At 45.4% G+C, this 16257-nt stretch overlaps 1 protein-coding gene and 1 long non-coding RNA gene across 3 annotated transcripts in view; one reads left to right on the top strand and one right to left on the bottom strand.

The window, feature by feature from the left end:
• FAM107B (family with sequence similarity 107 member B) overlaps positions 1-16257 on the bottom strand; it is a gene marked incomplete at its 5' end in the record, with an annotated part of 217971 nt that overhangs the window by 137103 nt on the left and 64611 nt on the right. The gene's annotated exons all lie outside the window — the stretch shown is intronic.
• The window catches only part of LOC308613370, a 52289-nt gene continuing 51117 nt past the window's right edge, over positions 15086-16257 (top strand). For both annotated transcript variants that reach the window (XR_014015241.1, XR_014015242.1), the window contains exons 1-3: positions 15086-15198; positions 15308-15450; positions 15652-15753. This is a non-coding gene — a long non-coding RNA (uncharacterized lncRNA). The remainder of the gene's footprint in view (positions 15199-15307; positions 15451-15651; positions 15754-16257) is intronic.

Genomic DNA, 16257 nt, shown 5'->3' with positions numbered 1-16257 from the left:
TTTCAAAAATTTTTCCTACTTTTAAAACCCATGAAATTGTATTGACACAGGCAATTTGGTCAAACAGGCCTTCGGTCCCATTATCTAGATTTTATACATTACAAGAAATTTTAATGACAATTGCTTCCACAATTACATTTCTAAAAAGATGTGAATTAATAGATACCAAGGACATGTAAATGATAGAAAAGCCCCATTACCCAGCAACTAAACGCAGCAAATAATTTCTTGTTTCACAAGGCCCAGTAGAACAGTATAGAATAAAAACGTGAGGAGTTATTTTATAATATAGCCACAGGGAAAGTCTCTCAACACACCAAAATAATCTAAATAAAGTTGTTTCACGGATGAAAGGATTCTCCTCTGAGCCAATAGGACTGTTTACTTTTTTCATTGCTCTGAATTCCAGAACTGTGAAATAACTCAGCCCTTTAACTTTCTTCCAAGCATGTTTATTACTTCATTTTAAGTTTCCCCTCCCCCAGTCTTCTCATTAATTAGTAAAAATTGCAAAGCCCTGGAAGGATCTGCAGATGGAAGGATATTTGGAATCCGTCTGGCCAGAGAGCTCTCAGCATAGAATAAACAAGCATCTGTCTTCAATAGTATAAACTATGTTCTATTTAGAGAAAAAAGGCTGAGCTCCGTAGATTCTTGAGTTTCTTCTCTTCAGTGCAAGTCTGTGATTTGCTGAATTTGTTCTTACTGGCTTTTTCCCAGCAAAGCTAGAATAAAATGACAACCGTCCGACTGTAGTAGACATCTGTTGATGTTGCTGCCTGGCATTCACTCACACTTTCTAATAAGTGTGTCCTGATTTCCTCTTGAAAGTCATCCTTTCCCCCTCCTAATGAATTGCGGTTCCTATGAAACCACCTCAGCACACGCGCACACACACACACACACACACACACACACACACACACACACACACACACACACACACACACACACACACACACACACACACCTCCCTCCTCACCGCTCCAGGGGTGGTCATGTGACCTGGGGCAGCGCCGATCAGTCTGCTGCATTTCCCTGTGATTGGTGCAGAGTGGTCATGTGACCCAATCTGGGCTAATGAGAGATTTTCTCTGTGCTTCCAGGAATATGGCTTCTATTCTTACCCACTGGTCCCAAATCCTGAGACAACTGTGGAGGGAGGGTTGAGCTGCTGCTGTACATGCAGCTGGGACAGAAGCCCACACAAAGGAAGGCAGAGCCAATAGATGGACTGATACGGAGTCCTGATGATATCATTAGAGCCCCTGATCCAGCCATGCCTGAAGTGAGCTTAACCATGGACTTTTTGGCCTAAGTGAGCAATTATATTTCTTTTTCTTTTTAAAAATACAGCCAAGACTTCCCTGGTGGTCCAGTGGTTAAGAATCCGTGCTTCCAGGGCAGAGGGCATGAGTTTGATCCCTGGTTTGGGAACTAAGATCCCACACGCTGCGTGGTGCAAAAAAAAAAAAAAAAAATACAGCCAGGGTTCAAATCCTGCTCTGCCGTGTAGGAACTCTGTGAGCCTCAGTCTCCTCATCAACACTAATAAATGTAATAGTTTATGTTTTTGTGGGGTTGCTGTGAAGATCAAATGAGGTGATGGATATAAGAATACCACCTGACTCACTATTAATATGAGATGGGGTGGCTCTTGTCTGCCCAGCCAGCAGCCACCCACCCCCTTCTGGTAAAAGCTGCTATCCCCTGGCCACAGGGTTAATTAACCCAGGCAAGAGGATATAACCTAATTCAGGCTAGTTAGAGTGAGGAGGCTGGGACGTTTCAGCTTGGTTGGTGGATGTCCTACAGTCTTGAACCCCTCAGGATGGAGCCCCAGAGCTAGTGACAGCCACATCACATGAGATAGCTCAAGAGAATGAACCCAGCACATGGTGAGATGCAAAGGCAAAAGGAAGAGAAAGGGCTCTGATACCATGTGTCCCAGAGTCCTGCAACTTGTTTTTACTCAGTTGTTGTTTATTGTTTATTTCCCCATTCCTCTGCCAACTGCCTGATAGCTTAGGTTGCCCCCTAACTCCTTCCAGCTCAAGGAATGCCCTTCAGATAACTGTAGATGCAGGGGAGCCCAGAAAGATGGGAGGAGTCATCTTAACCACTTCAAAATCTCCCTCCTGCCACCACTGGGTCCATGGAGAATATTCCTCATGAGTAAAACCTGCAACTCACTAAGCTACCCAAGATCAGGGATACTGGGACCTTGACCAGAAATTTGCTTTATTCCCTGTCTACGTGGTGCCAGAAAGTCCTAGGTGCTTTTCCCAGTCTGCTTGTTGGAAACCTCAGTAGCTACAGCAAAAGAGGAGGTGTATTGGATCGCATGCTTTTGTAAAGCTGTAGTTCTCGAACTTTGATGTGTATGCAATCACTTGGAGAGTGTGGCACAGATACAGAGGGTCCAACCCCTTCCCACTTCAACATCTCTGGGCCTCTGGATTCTTTATTAGCGCTTCCAGTGATGCTGATACACACTCAAGCTTGAGAATCACTGTTGTAAAGGATGAAAATTTGGTCTGGTACTCAGACAGTATCACCAGGGTCCTCTCTTTCTCTCAGTCTCTCCGTTTGTCTGTTTCTGTCTGTGTGTCACTTCCCAGGCTCCTCCTTCATTGCACAGACAGGAGCTCTGGGGCCACATCCTTTCAGCTCATGTTTCAAAGGGGGACAAGGAGCATTTCAGGCCCTGCATTCATAATGCAGTCAGCCCTCCGTATCAGTGGATTCAACCAACTGCAGGTCGAATTTCAGAAACCTTTTTATATAAGGGACTTGAGCATCTGTGGGGATCAGGGGGGTCCTGGAACCAATCCCCCTGTGGGTACTGAGGGACGACTGTGTAGAGTTCTAAGGGAAGCTCTATCTTGGGTCATGTGCACATGCCTGTCAGGGAATGGGAACCCTGATCTTCCAGACCTACATCACTGCCCATCCCATGAGCCACTGGAGGGACGGGGTGCTGCAGTTGGAAGCCTCACCAGAACCTCAGAGAATGGGGAAGGTGCAGTTCCCCAAGGGAAGGAAGGATGCTGGCTACGCTGCTGTTCAAAATATAGACTCCAAGTAGACAATTCTCCAAAGCCACAGGACTGAAAATACCTACCGCTTATTTAGTGGCTAGCCTGTGCCAGCAGCTTCATGTATGTTACATGTAACATGGGATGATATTCAAAATAGTTAACAGCCTGTATGGTACAGGCCACTAACTAATCAGATTGTGGAGGCTCCCAGAGGTTCCCGGAGTACAGGCATTAACTCTTTACTTCCTGGGCCACGCAGAGTTCAGGGGTCGGGGGAGAGGAGTGATGTGGGAAATGGATGCCACTCAAGGGCTTGGGGAGCAGTTATTTACCAGTTGAAACAAAGGTGTTTTAATATTTTAACAGCCAATATTTATTTATTTGTTTTTATTGAAGTATAGTTGATTTACAATGTTATACCAATCTCTTCTGGACAGCAAAGTGACTCAATTTTACACATATATACATTCTTTTTTTAAATATTCTTTTCCATGATGGTTTATCCCAGAAGATTGGATATATTCCCTGTGCTATACAGTAGGACCTTGTTGTTTATCCATTCTAAATGTAATGGTGTGCATCAACCAACCTCAAATTCTCAGTCTATCCCTCTCCCTCCCCCCCAATCCTTGGCAACCACCAGTCTGTTCTTCTCTATGTCTGTGAGTCTGTTTCTGTTTTGTAGATAGGTTCATTTGTGTCATATTTTAGATTTGACATATAAATGATATCATATGGTATTTGTCTTTCTCTTTCTGACAGTTCATTTCGTATGAAAACCTCTAGTTGCATCCATGTTGCTGCAAATGGCATTATTTTGCTCTTTTTTATGGCTGAGTAGTATTCCACTGAGTATGTATACCACATCTTCTTTATCCATTCATCTGTTGATGGACATTTAGGTTGTTTCCATGTCTTGGCTATTGTGAATAGTGCTGCTATGAACATAGGGGTGCATGTATCTTTCTGAATTATAGTTTTGTCCAGGTATATGCCCAGGAGTGGGATTGCAAGATCATGTGGTCTATTTTTAGTTTTCTGAGGACCCTCCATACTGTTTTCCACAGTGGCTGCACCAACTTACATTCCCACCAGCAGTGCAGGAGAGTTCCCTTTTCTCCACACCCTCTCCAGCATTTTTAACGGCCAATATTGTTCTTACTGATGCATACCTGCTGAATATTTTCAGCCCTGAATATCATCTTAACAACCACACTTCTAAAGTATAGGTACATCCCAGAGGTATGCTGTAATATGCTAGAGGTATGTAAAGACTCTCTCTGGAGCATCAGTTTCACTCAAAGATTTGGGAGGAAAAACATTATTTGTACATTAAAACAAGTCTGATTACATTGCGGAAGGGTAAGTAGAACAGACCTAAATGTTTAGGATGAGCACAGAATGTCAAGGAAGTTTGGAAGCAGGGACCCTGACATAGGAGTACCCTGTAGACAAGGCTGAAAAGCACTGTCAGGGAAACCACAATGTTGATACTTGTGTCCCCGTTATGCAGAAGGGTCCCTGGAGGGTTGAAGACTTTGACTAAAGGTGCATGCTTTTAGGTGGGGTAAGAGTCACACCATCTTCCTGGGTCAGAACCCCAGCTCTCTCAGCAATACCATGATTCCTTCCTTCAAGTTTGCTCCTTGCTGGTGTTATTTATTTATTTTTTTTAATTTAAGCGTAAGTGGAAGGAACAGCTAGTTATTGAATAGCTATCCTTAGTGATGGGACTAACAGAAGAGAACTTTGGGTAAAGAAGACATAGTATGGTTTTACAGAGGAACAAGTGATTATTACTCTTAGCTAGGGAAGAACATTTCAAAGACACACCATTGTGTGCTTCAAGGTTTAGAGAGCCTGAGGTCAAGAAAACCACAGAACAAAACATTTATCACGTGGTGGAAATTTCAGAACCAGCAGCATAGAATAGTCTGACACAATCTTTATGGCTGTAATTCAACATGGTGGTCCAAACTTTCAAGTTACATAATGACTGCAAAAATATTTGAATTAAAATAAACTATCAAACTACTGGGGAATGGAAGGGGTAAGATTAGTTGCCTATACTGATTGCTATGGACTGAATGTTTATATCTTCCTGCCCCCACCCCTCCAAATTCATATGTTGAAATCCTAATTCCCAATGTGATGGTATAAGAGGTGGGGTCTTTGGCGGTGATTAGGGTCATGAGGGTGGAACCCTCATGAATGGGATTAGTGCCCTTATAAAAGAGACCCCAGAGAGCTCTCTAGCCCCTTCTGCATGTGAGGACACAGTTAGAAGATGGTCATCGATGAACCAGGAAGTGGGCTCTCACCAGACACTGAATCGGTTAGCACCTTGATCTTGGACTTCCCAGCCTCCAGAACTGTGAGAAATAAATGGTTGTTGTTTAAGCCCTCAAGTCTATGGTAGTTTGTTACAGCAGCCTGAACAGACTAAGATCCTGATCAACTGAGGATTATTATATATCCTGCACATAGATTTGTGTTACAGATCGTGAATAAGTGATGAGAGAGAATCATGGCTCTTCAGCTACTTTTATATCTAATTCTACTCCATATGCACTCTATAAACATGGGTTGAATGAATGAATGAATGATGTTATTTAAAGAAGAATATTTCCAACCAGAAATAGACTCACAGACATAGAAAACAAACTTATGGTTATCAAGGGGAAAGCGGGAGGAGGGATAAATTAGAAGTTTGGGATTAACATATGTGTATTACTATATATAAAATAGATAACCACCAAAGACCTACTGTATAGCACAGGGACCTATACTCAGTATTGTATAATAATCTATAAGGGAAAAGAATCTGAAAAGGAATATATATATATATTATATATATATATAATATATATGTGTATAACAGAATCACTTTGCTGTACACCTGAAACTAACACAACATTGTAAATCAACTATACTTCAAAAAAAAGGCATAGCAAATATCACTTCACATACGTTTCCCAACTCTCTTTTCTTCCTGGGAGTCAAATTAAATGCATTTATGATCTTAAAAAAAATGAATGTTTCTGCCCAACTCTTTATTTGCATAAAACCAATGCTCCAGGAGGCCACACACACCTGAAGCCCTGCAGGGCACACTGCCAGATGTCCCTGGAAGACAATGCAAGTGGGAGAGAGACTGTGCTGAAAGGATTTCATCCATACCTGGTGAACAAGAGAAGAAGAGTTTTTGCTGGAAACTGGGGCACCAGTTTTTTATCAGGGTTCCATACTGGTTCACAAAATTGGTAATACCTCATCTCTGTCTAGTACGTCTCCATTTGTAAAGTGCTGTCTTATGTGATTTCACATGACTCCCTCAATAATTGTGTATGGTGGGCAAAGCCGGTATCCCCGCGTTCTGGAAAAATGCACTGCTTTCCTCTACTCACCCTCACCATGCTTCTGACACTCGACTTTTTCCCCACACTGAACAATTCTCCAGTGCCAGCTGGGTGTCCACAATTCAATTCAATTCTGATATTAACCAGAGTTAGCAATGACCCCTCAGGTTAAAGGCTTAGCCCCACAGGACTGCCTCCCACTTCAGACACCAGCCGCAAGCAGTGAGTCCCAAGGTTCCCCATGACTGCTGTGCAACTTGGCTACAAATCAGAGGTTCCCACAACCCCCTCCTTGGGTTCACTAATTTGTTAGTGTCTCCTAGAAACCAGGAAAACAGTCCACTTACTACTGCTGATATATTACAAAGGATATATGAAAGGATACACCCGACCAGATGAAGATGTACATAGGGTAAGGTCTGGAAGGGTCCTGGGTGCAGGAGCTTCTGTTCCCATGGTTACGGTGTGGCGATGTGGAGATGTGTTCATTAACCCAAAAGCTTTCCAAAACCCACACTTTGGCATGTTTATGGAGGCTTCCTCATACAGGCATGACTATTAACTCCATTTCCAGCCCCTCTCCACTCTCTGAAGAACGGAGGATGGGCCTGAACGTGTCAAGCTTCTGATCATGCCTTAGTCTTTCTGGTGACCAGCCCCCATCCAGGAGCTCACAAAGAGTCACCTCATTAGAACAAAAGACACTCCTATCACCCAGGAAATTCCAAAGGATTTAGGAACTCTGTCAGATGTTCTTATCACTTAGGAATTACAAGGCTTTAGGAGCTCCGTGTGAAGCACCCAGGTCAAAGATCAACTAAGATTCTCCCCAGACCCCTGTTTACACGGATCCTAGGAGCTCTGTGTCAGGAACCAGGGACAGAGATGGATATACATATATAGTTCTTTCTTCTTATTTCACACCCTCATTTCCCACATGAAGAATATAAACACCACAGTCACACAGCTGTAAAGAAATGCAAGGCCAGACCCTCTGCTCACTAGTCATTAAAGGAACACTTCCCACTTTGCTCCATCCACCCCTCAGAGTTCAGGCAGAGGGAAAATAGGTGGTCTTTTGTCAGGGATCACAAAGCAGGGGAGGAGGAGAGCTTTGGCCAGATACCCAAGTTGCACCAGCACAAACACTGTCTTGGGGCTTCCGTAAGAATTCTGGAGGTGACTTCTGAGTTCTGGGTCCCATATCCTGACCAATCTCACTTCCAGAAATTATTCTAAGCCACATTTGTGGAAGCTGGAATTACGTCTGTAAGAAATCACACCCCTCAGCGGTGACACCCAACAACTCTCTTGGTTTCCTGTAGAACCTTCCAGAATAAATGGAAATTTGAAGGTGGATTTTTTTTTCTTTCTTTTTTTTTTTGGTAAACCTAAATTTTTCTAGTCCTAGCTAAAGCTGAAACGGCAGTAAAGAAGTTTAGACTCAAGGTCAGAAACTCAACCTCTTTTCCTGAAGTTTGACTTGACCTTGAGTACTATTTGTAAATTGCTCAAATGAACTTAAAACATTGTGTCAATTCATCCTGGGGAAAAAAGTGCTAAACTAAAGTTACTTAGTGCCACCTAGAGAATGGGAGGGGGGTGGAAGGAAGCCAGCCGCCAGCTGTCCAGCCCTCTCCTGGGCCCCTCAACATACAGGGTCCTGACTAAGCACATCTCTTAAAGCAACATCATTTTTGAATATTCATTGTGGAAGGTCTTCTAATCACAGTAGTGCCATGGAACTCATTGTTTTTCAGGAATTTCCCTCCCAGAAGCTTTATGCTCAAAAAAGCCTGGCAAAGCTTACTAGAGAGGATTAAGGAGTTCCCTGGGTCAGCATATAGCTCTCATCATTCAGGCTGCGTTACCCCTAAAAGGATTTTTTAAAAATGTCCTTCCACGAATCCTTGTCAGCATCGTTTTAGAAAGGCAATGATATCTGATGGAAAAGAGTCCGAAGAGCCACCTTCCAATCCCACATAATTATGTGAACCTGACCAAGTCCTCACTTCTATGGGCTTTATTTTCTCCTTAACAAGGAGCAGCTCCTCACAACCTCACAGCCCGCCATGCTTCCAGATCAAACGAGGGAGGGAGCAGGGAAAGCATGCCGAGCTCTTCCCAATGACAGAAGGGTCAACGTTGTTGTTATTTGGAAAGAGATAATTACAAAGGTCAGTATTTATCTTTTCCCTTCAACAGGACCCAGGCAGTTCTGTGCAAATAAAAACCCAACACAACCGAGAGAATTCTGTCACCAGCACACAGTGATCACTCAGCGAATATTTACGGTTTGTGGGCTAACCTCACCAGACGATTTCAAGTCCGCCTGGAGCACACGGGAAAGTTCAGCAAGAAAAGGGACAGGTGTGGCAGGGGAGGGGCAGGTTCTAATGAAAGTGCTGCCCTGAGCCCTTCTCTCTCATTTGCCTTCTCTTTCTGCCTAGAAATGCTTCTCTGCCCAATTTTGGCTCCTGCACAGTGGGCTAGAACTACTCCTAGAGCATAAGGGTCCAGTAACTTATACACACACACATGCACACACAAACATGCATAAACACATCCACAAAAACGCGTACATACACACATACACACAAACATATGTACACACACATACACAGACTTCCACAGGCATATGCATAAGCACACTCACGCATATACAAATATACACACACAAACACAGATGCACACATATAAACACACACGTATACACACATGTATACAAATATACAAACATATACAACACTCAAACACAGATGCACACATATAAACACACACGTATACACACACGTATACAAATATACAAACACTCATAAACACAGAGGCACACAAATAAACACATACGTATAACACGCATATACAAATATACAAACATAAACAGATACACACATATATAAACACACACACATATGCACACAGACATATATACACACATACATAAACAGGCACACATATACACATACACACACAAACACACACACTCAAACACATATACACACAAAACCACACGAACACATATACACACATACACAAATGCACACGAACACACATACACATATACACAAACACACACAGACGCACACATACATAAATCAGACACACATGCAAACACATACACACAAGCACCCACATATGAACACATACAAACACACACAGGGATATGCACATATTCACAAATACCTATGCACACACGAGCACACACACATGCATGTACATACGCAAGCAAACACACATACACACCACACACTACCGACCAAAAGTGAACTAAGCAAAGAAGAGAGTAAAGCTGGGGAAGAGATGCTTCTGGCAGTTCAGCCTCCCCGGCATCCTGCAGATCCCTCTGACCTTCGTATCAGGATATCTGCCGTTTTCTTCAGGGTCTCTTGTGTCAGGGCTTCCAGAAAGAGAAGGGTGTTACTGGGAATTCGAGTGTTAGTTTAAGCGATGCCCCAAGTTCCTTTACCAGGAATTGATAACCGGAGCTTCCTTTCTCCAGACGTGGCGGCGGGTCTGAGCGCCCCACTCCACCCATCCTCCTGCTGCTGCCAGGCTCGGGGCACTGCCGACCTCCAGATGCTCGGCTTCACCAGCGCCCTCGCCTCTTTCTCTTGGGGGTCTTCACTTGCCTGCCCTTCTAAGGAAGAAGAGACGTGCTTACAGGGAAGGCGGCGGTTCTAGGCTTTAATCTAGAAAACCAAGGGAACCAGGTGTAGTAGCTGAGTGGCAAGCTTGCTTTCTTTTCGTGGGAAACTTAGTCATCCATTCAAACCAACAGTGATGGAGCACCTACTGTGCGCCTGCCGCTAGGCTGGGTGTGGGAGAGACGAGGAGGAGCAAACCCCAGTCCCCTGGAGAAGGAAACCAGTCACTAGAACGTCAGAAGTGCGAGGGGAGAGCAAAAAGGAAGGCGCTCAGGCGCCTGCAGGTCATGAGAGGCCAGTGGAAGGAAGACGACTTAGGGGAGATGACACCCAAGTGCCGGAGGGGGAGGTGGCGGAATTCTAGGCAGGGAACCACTGCAAGAAACCAAGACTCTAGTAACAGTTTTTGCTTTTAAATTCCTCTTTAAAAAAATGTACCTCGGGCCTTCCCTGGTGGCGCAGTGGTTGAGAGTCCGCCTGCCGATGCAGGGGACACGGGTTCGTGCCCCGGTCCGGGAAGATCCCACATGCCGCGGAGCGGCTGGGCCCGTGAGCCGTGGCCGCTGAGCCTGCGCTCCGCAACGGGAGAGGCCACAGCAGTGAGAGGCCCGCGTACCGCAAAGAAAAAAAGAAAAGAAAAAAAAAATGTACCTCGGATCTCAGACATAGCCCAAACCCAATGTCTCCCACGTGCCACCTCGTCCCCTCCCCTTCCCCTTCCCCTCCCCCTTCCTTCCCTCCTTGATAACTATATCATGGGTTCCCCAGGGCTCTGACTCCCCGCTGGGCTCGGTCCACGAGCAGGAGATCAAAGGGAGGGAGGACAGTGCGGTCCAGGCGCTCATTCCACTGACCTCCTATCAAGGCAGCCTTCTCAGGAAATGCTCTTTTATCCAGGTTCCTGTGGCAGCTTCCTCCTGCCCTCATCCCTTAAGGCCTAGGACTAGTAACAGCTCTTCCACTGTCACTAGTGTTCCTTATGGTTCCTCTCCATCCCACCCACACTTTCATAAACAGTCGCTTTATTAAGCTCTTCTTGAATTATTCTAATTCGAGGGCCATCTGTTTCCTGTTGGGACCTTGACTGATAGAGCAAATAGCAAATATATCAGGGAGAGCAGGATGCAAAAATTATGTACGTGTATATAAAAACTGTGCAAGTTTATATTTTTATAAATTTATGTAATGTATAAAAATATTTATATTTGTATAAATATAAATACATATAATTGTACATATAAATGTATAAACATGTCCACACCAGTGATGGTAGTGATGGTATCTCATTCATTCACTCATTTATTCCACAGACTCATTTATTTATGTATTTATTAATTATTCCACACACTCATTTATTTTCATCGCTTGCTATGTGAAAAGCACAATGAGTAAGGAAACCACCTTTCTGGATTTTATGAGACAGTGTCAGTTACAACCTTTTTTGTATGGTCAGACCATATACTTTATTTGGGGGATTTATAAAATATAATCTCAATAGCTATGAGCAAAGAGAAGATGAGAACTCTGAGTTTATATTCTATTCTAGCTTATTCCTCCAAACTCCGTGTCTCTAAAAAAAAAAAAAAAAAAAGCGAGTGGAGAAAGCCCAAGGCAAGATCAAGTACCAGGTCTGCATCCCCCAGGTTACACCGTGGGTACAGTTCCCTCACCTGCTGACTCACGCTGAGTGGTGAGTCTGCTGCTTTGGGGTCAAAGGCTTCAGCAGTGATAACCAAGGCTCGCTATGAGACCAAGATGAGAGCTGAAAGCTTTACATATGCTGTTGAATTTTTTTTTTTTTTTTCGATACACGGGCCTCTCACTGTTGTGGCCTCTCCCGTTGCGGAGCACAGGCTCCGGACGCGCAGGCTCAGCAGCCGTGGCTCACGGGCCCAGCCGCTCCACGGCATGTGGGATCTTCCCAGACCGGGGCGCGAACCCGTGTCTCCTGCATCGGCAGGCGGACTCTCAACCACTGCGCCACCAGGGAAGCCCTACTGTTGAATTTATACTTCATGAAAACCTCTATGAATCAGGCATGGTTTTCCTCATTTTGCAGCTAATGGTAGTAGTTCGCGCTGGATTCAAACCCAAGTCTATATCCAACACCCACTGCTCTTTATTCCACTGCATCATCTTTTCTAGGAGTAGACAATTCCTAGCCAAGACCAGAGGGTTGCTTGGTAAATAAGAGACAATTACAGGTTTGGAGGCAAAGGGCCATCCTGCAATTTTGGCGTACTCTCTGTTATTATATCCACAGAGTGAGAAATCACCTGGAGCACCAACCTTACAGGAGTCCTCTTTTGATTCTGTGTGGTGGCAACAGACATCAGCTACCAGTTTGCTCAGAGATGAGAAAGAAGTGGGAAGGGCAAGCAAAATAAGATACACACCCAGGGCACTCCAGAGGTTTGCTCCCCTAGAGACTTCTGGCTCCCTTTGAACAATCTAATAATTATCGATTTGAGAAGGTAGTAGAGATTGGTGTGTTAATGGGAGGGGTGACATTTGAAAGTTAAGACTGTTCCAGGGAATTTCCTGGTGGTCCAGTCATTAGGACTCCGACCTTTCACCGCAGGGGACCCAGTTCCATCCCTGGTTGGGGAACCAAGGCCCCACAAGCCTCACAGAGTAGCCAAAAAATGAAAGAAAAAAAACTGTTCCACTCATGATTAACCACTTTGGGGCTGGGATGGGCAGCTTCGCCATATGCTTCCTTTTGCTACAAGGGCGGAAGTTCAGCCAACCTAACCACACAGGAGTGTTTTTATGAGTGGCAAGCAATACAAATGCTTGTACATTTAGAGTACCCCATACATTTTGAAGAATCCAAATTTAAGGTCTGTTGACGACCTCATTAAAAAAAAAAACAAAAGACTACCTTACTTTTCTCCTACGCCTAAATTTAGTACCCATATATCATGGTTTATGCCTGTCGTTCCAGAATGATTATTAACAATGTCCCCTTTCACACACAAAAGTGTCGATTTAGATGATAAATTATCACCTCAACTTTGCTGTATGTAATTGATCAACAAAAGAAGGGGAGGCAGTGGGACTCTGAGCTCCAAATACCTCAAGTCTGGTTTGAGAACAAGTGTTGCCTTGCTGCACAAGCCCAGGATATTCAGTTAACCTCTCTCATCTTTATGTGCCAGGTGAAAATAAAATATTGGCCCGTGACTTTTTTCTTTTTTTTTTTTTTTTTTTGCGGTATGCGGGCCTCTCACTGTCGCGGTCTCTCCCGTTGCGGAGCACAGGCTCCGGACGCGCAGGCCCAGCGGCCACGGCTCACGGGCCCAGCCACTCCGCGGCACATGGGATCCTCCCAGACCGGGGCACGAACCCGCATCCCCCGCATCGGCAGGCGGACTCTCAACCACTGCGCCACCAGGGAGGCCCGGCCTGTGACTTTTATGAGCAGTAACAAATAGAAGTTGTTCATAGAGTTATAGGTCTTAGAGCTAGAAACCACCTGGAGAGATCATTCAACACACGTGGGGGCTATGAAGAGCTATACAAGATTCACCTTGAGGTAGCCAGTCTTCCCCGTGGCCCTCTGTTGTTTTGGAGAAATCTAACAACTCAATCCAGCTGTGGTAAGTTACATCACAGGGAGCTGATTGATGTCTTAAGCCTTTTATCAACTGGAATTCAAACTATCCATCAGTCTGTGTCTGCCTGTATTTACCATAACACACTCCCCAGTGGTCCCAGTAGATTTGATCACCCTGAACGTGGCAGGAGCACATGCTGTGGAGGTTCTGAGAAGGATACGACCACATCTCTTTGAGGGACTAAGAAAATCTTGATGAAGGAAATAGGTTTGATTTGGAGTGTGGAAACTGGGCATACTGTGGGCAGGAAGAGATGGGAGGAAGGCGTTCGTAGTTCTAGACTAAAGAGACAGTACGAGGAAAGGCAGGGAAAGTATGTGTGCAATGAGAATAATAAGACACAGGTTTGGTCCCAGAGAGGACGTTTGTAGGGGAGGGGGAAGTAGGCTGAACCACATGGTACGGTGTTTGAGTGTCATCGTAAGGCTAAGGCTTTTTACTTAATTCGCAAGGGTGTGGGAAGCCTGTATTGGAGCAAAAAGATTGCCCATCTGGAAGATTAGTCTGGAAACGGTGCAGACTGGATGGGCGTGTGGAGAGCCTGTGAGCAGGGAGGACAGTGAGGAGTCCTTTGGAACAACAGCAACAAAAGCAGTAACAACGATTGTGATGCACAGAGAGTAGCTCACTAAACGATGTCAAGCAAAATCCAGGAGAGCATCAACAAAGGGTTGAGAAATAATCCCCAGTGGAAAGACTATTCTTTGAAGGTGAGCCATTTCCTGGGGCGATTTATGAAGCAGGAGGCAAGCACTGTCACAATAAATGGCCATTAAGCCTGGCATCTTCTAAGCACCTTGGGAGATGAGGGGGAGAGCCCCTGGCTCCCCGACTTGTAACTTTCAGAACTCAAGAAAAATGGAGTGGGTGGCTTTCTTCCATATGGAACCCTTGGGGGCATTTCAGTGTTTGCAGGGAATTTAATGTAGGGAGAGTAATTAGCGCCGATATCAGACGAGATACCATAAAAGATTAATGTCCTGATTCTGAAATGACAATAAAAACAGGGATGGGAGTAGAAGCTGAGAAATCCAGCCTGGGTTTATCTCTGCTTCCTGAGCAGGATCCATGATGCGTAATCGGCTGCAGTGCCTAGGGCATGCAGTAAACAATGTAAACAATGACGAGCTCCTTCCCAGATGTTGAAACAGACTAAATAACCTCCACTTTCCACTGGCAGCTCTGACAGCCCAAATTATTTGAAATCGCACCAGCCGGGGAGGAACTCAAGGCCGAGCGGATCACTTGGATGCTGCAAGCAAGAGGGGAGAAATGACCCCGGGGTGAGCACAGTTTAAGCCGTGATCGCTAATAAGCTTCATCTGGTTACAGGGAATCGCCAGGACTGTGGCTGACACGTGGGGCGCACGCGCACAGATGCACGCACGCGCACGCACGCACGCAGGCGCGCGCGCGCACGCACCCCCGTCCTGCCTCACCGCAAGCGTGGCCACTTGAGTGCTCTGAACCAGGGGTCCCCGGCCCCCGGGCCAGCGGTCCGCGTTCTGTAGGGAACTAGGCTGCACAGCTGGAGGTAAGCGGCGGGGAGCGAAGCTTCATCTGCCTCTCCCCAGCTCCCCATCGCTGGCATTGCAGCCTGAAGCAAACCCCCCCCCCAACTCTGTGGAAACATTGTCTTCCAGAAACCGGTCTCTGGTGCCAGAAAGGTTGGGGACCGCTGCTCTAAACCATCAAGAGCTTCACTTTGGTGCCAGACAAGACCCAGCCGAGAAACCCAGTCATGTTTGCCTTGGAAAACTCCTGTCTCCGTTGATGTCTTATGGAAGTAAGCCTTGAGTTCATCTGACTGTCAGCTACTTCTGTTATTCTTTAATGTGCTAATTTAACCTCATGTTCCCTGACATCATGCTGATCTCATGAAAGGCTCTCTAACAAACTTACTTTTAAAAAGGTCAGTGCCGGGCCGAGCCCTCCCGTTTAAATGGTCACAAACAGCTCCAATCATAGTTTCCTGTCTCTCTCACAGACAGAATCATCCCACGTGGGAACGGAAAGAAGGCATCCAGGGCATCCGCTCGGATTACACATCAGGAAAGGGAAACCAGGCAGAAGGCACGGCTGGCCCCAGGCAAGGATTTTTTTTTCCCCCCAACCAAAAGGACAAGGGAAGAGGTATTTGTGTGGTGTCGTAGTGGTGACCTTTGAGAAGCGAGCCCATTGCAAACTTATCCCTCTGGTGGCCTTTTGAGTCGAGCAGTGTAGCAGCTCCTTTCTGAGGTACTTCTTAGCAAACAGAATATAATTAAAACAATTGTCACAACATTCTCGAAGCTTTAAAACAGATTTCTAGAGACCTGGCTTCCTGCTGTTGGCAATAACAGCCCACCAGTAAAAAATACCGCAGAATTAAAAATTCTATGTATTCTTTTCAACAGAAGAATAGGAAATACACTGAAAAGGAAATGCAGAAATTATGATAATTTGTTCCACAAACAAGTGCTTTTTTTTTTTTTTTTTTGGCTGTACGCGGGCCTCTCACTGCTGTGGCCTCCCCCGCCGCGGAGCACAGACGCGCAGGCTCAGCGGCCACGGCTCACGGGCCCACCCGCTCCGCGGCATGTGGGATCTTCCC

This window comes from Mesoplodon bidens (genome assembly GCF_964165515.1).
Source record: "Mesoplodon bidens genome assembly, chromosome: 3".
In the NCBI taxonomy this organism is placed as follows: Eukaryota; Metazoa; Chordata; class Mammalia; order Artiodactyla; family Ziphiidae; genus Mesoplodon; species Mesoplodon bidens.
Note: the sequence above shows the minus strand (reverse complement) of the source record. Positions and strands in the feature narration are given on the sequence as shown.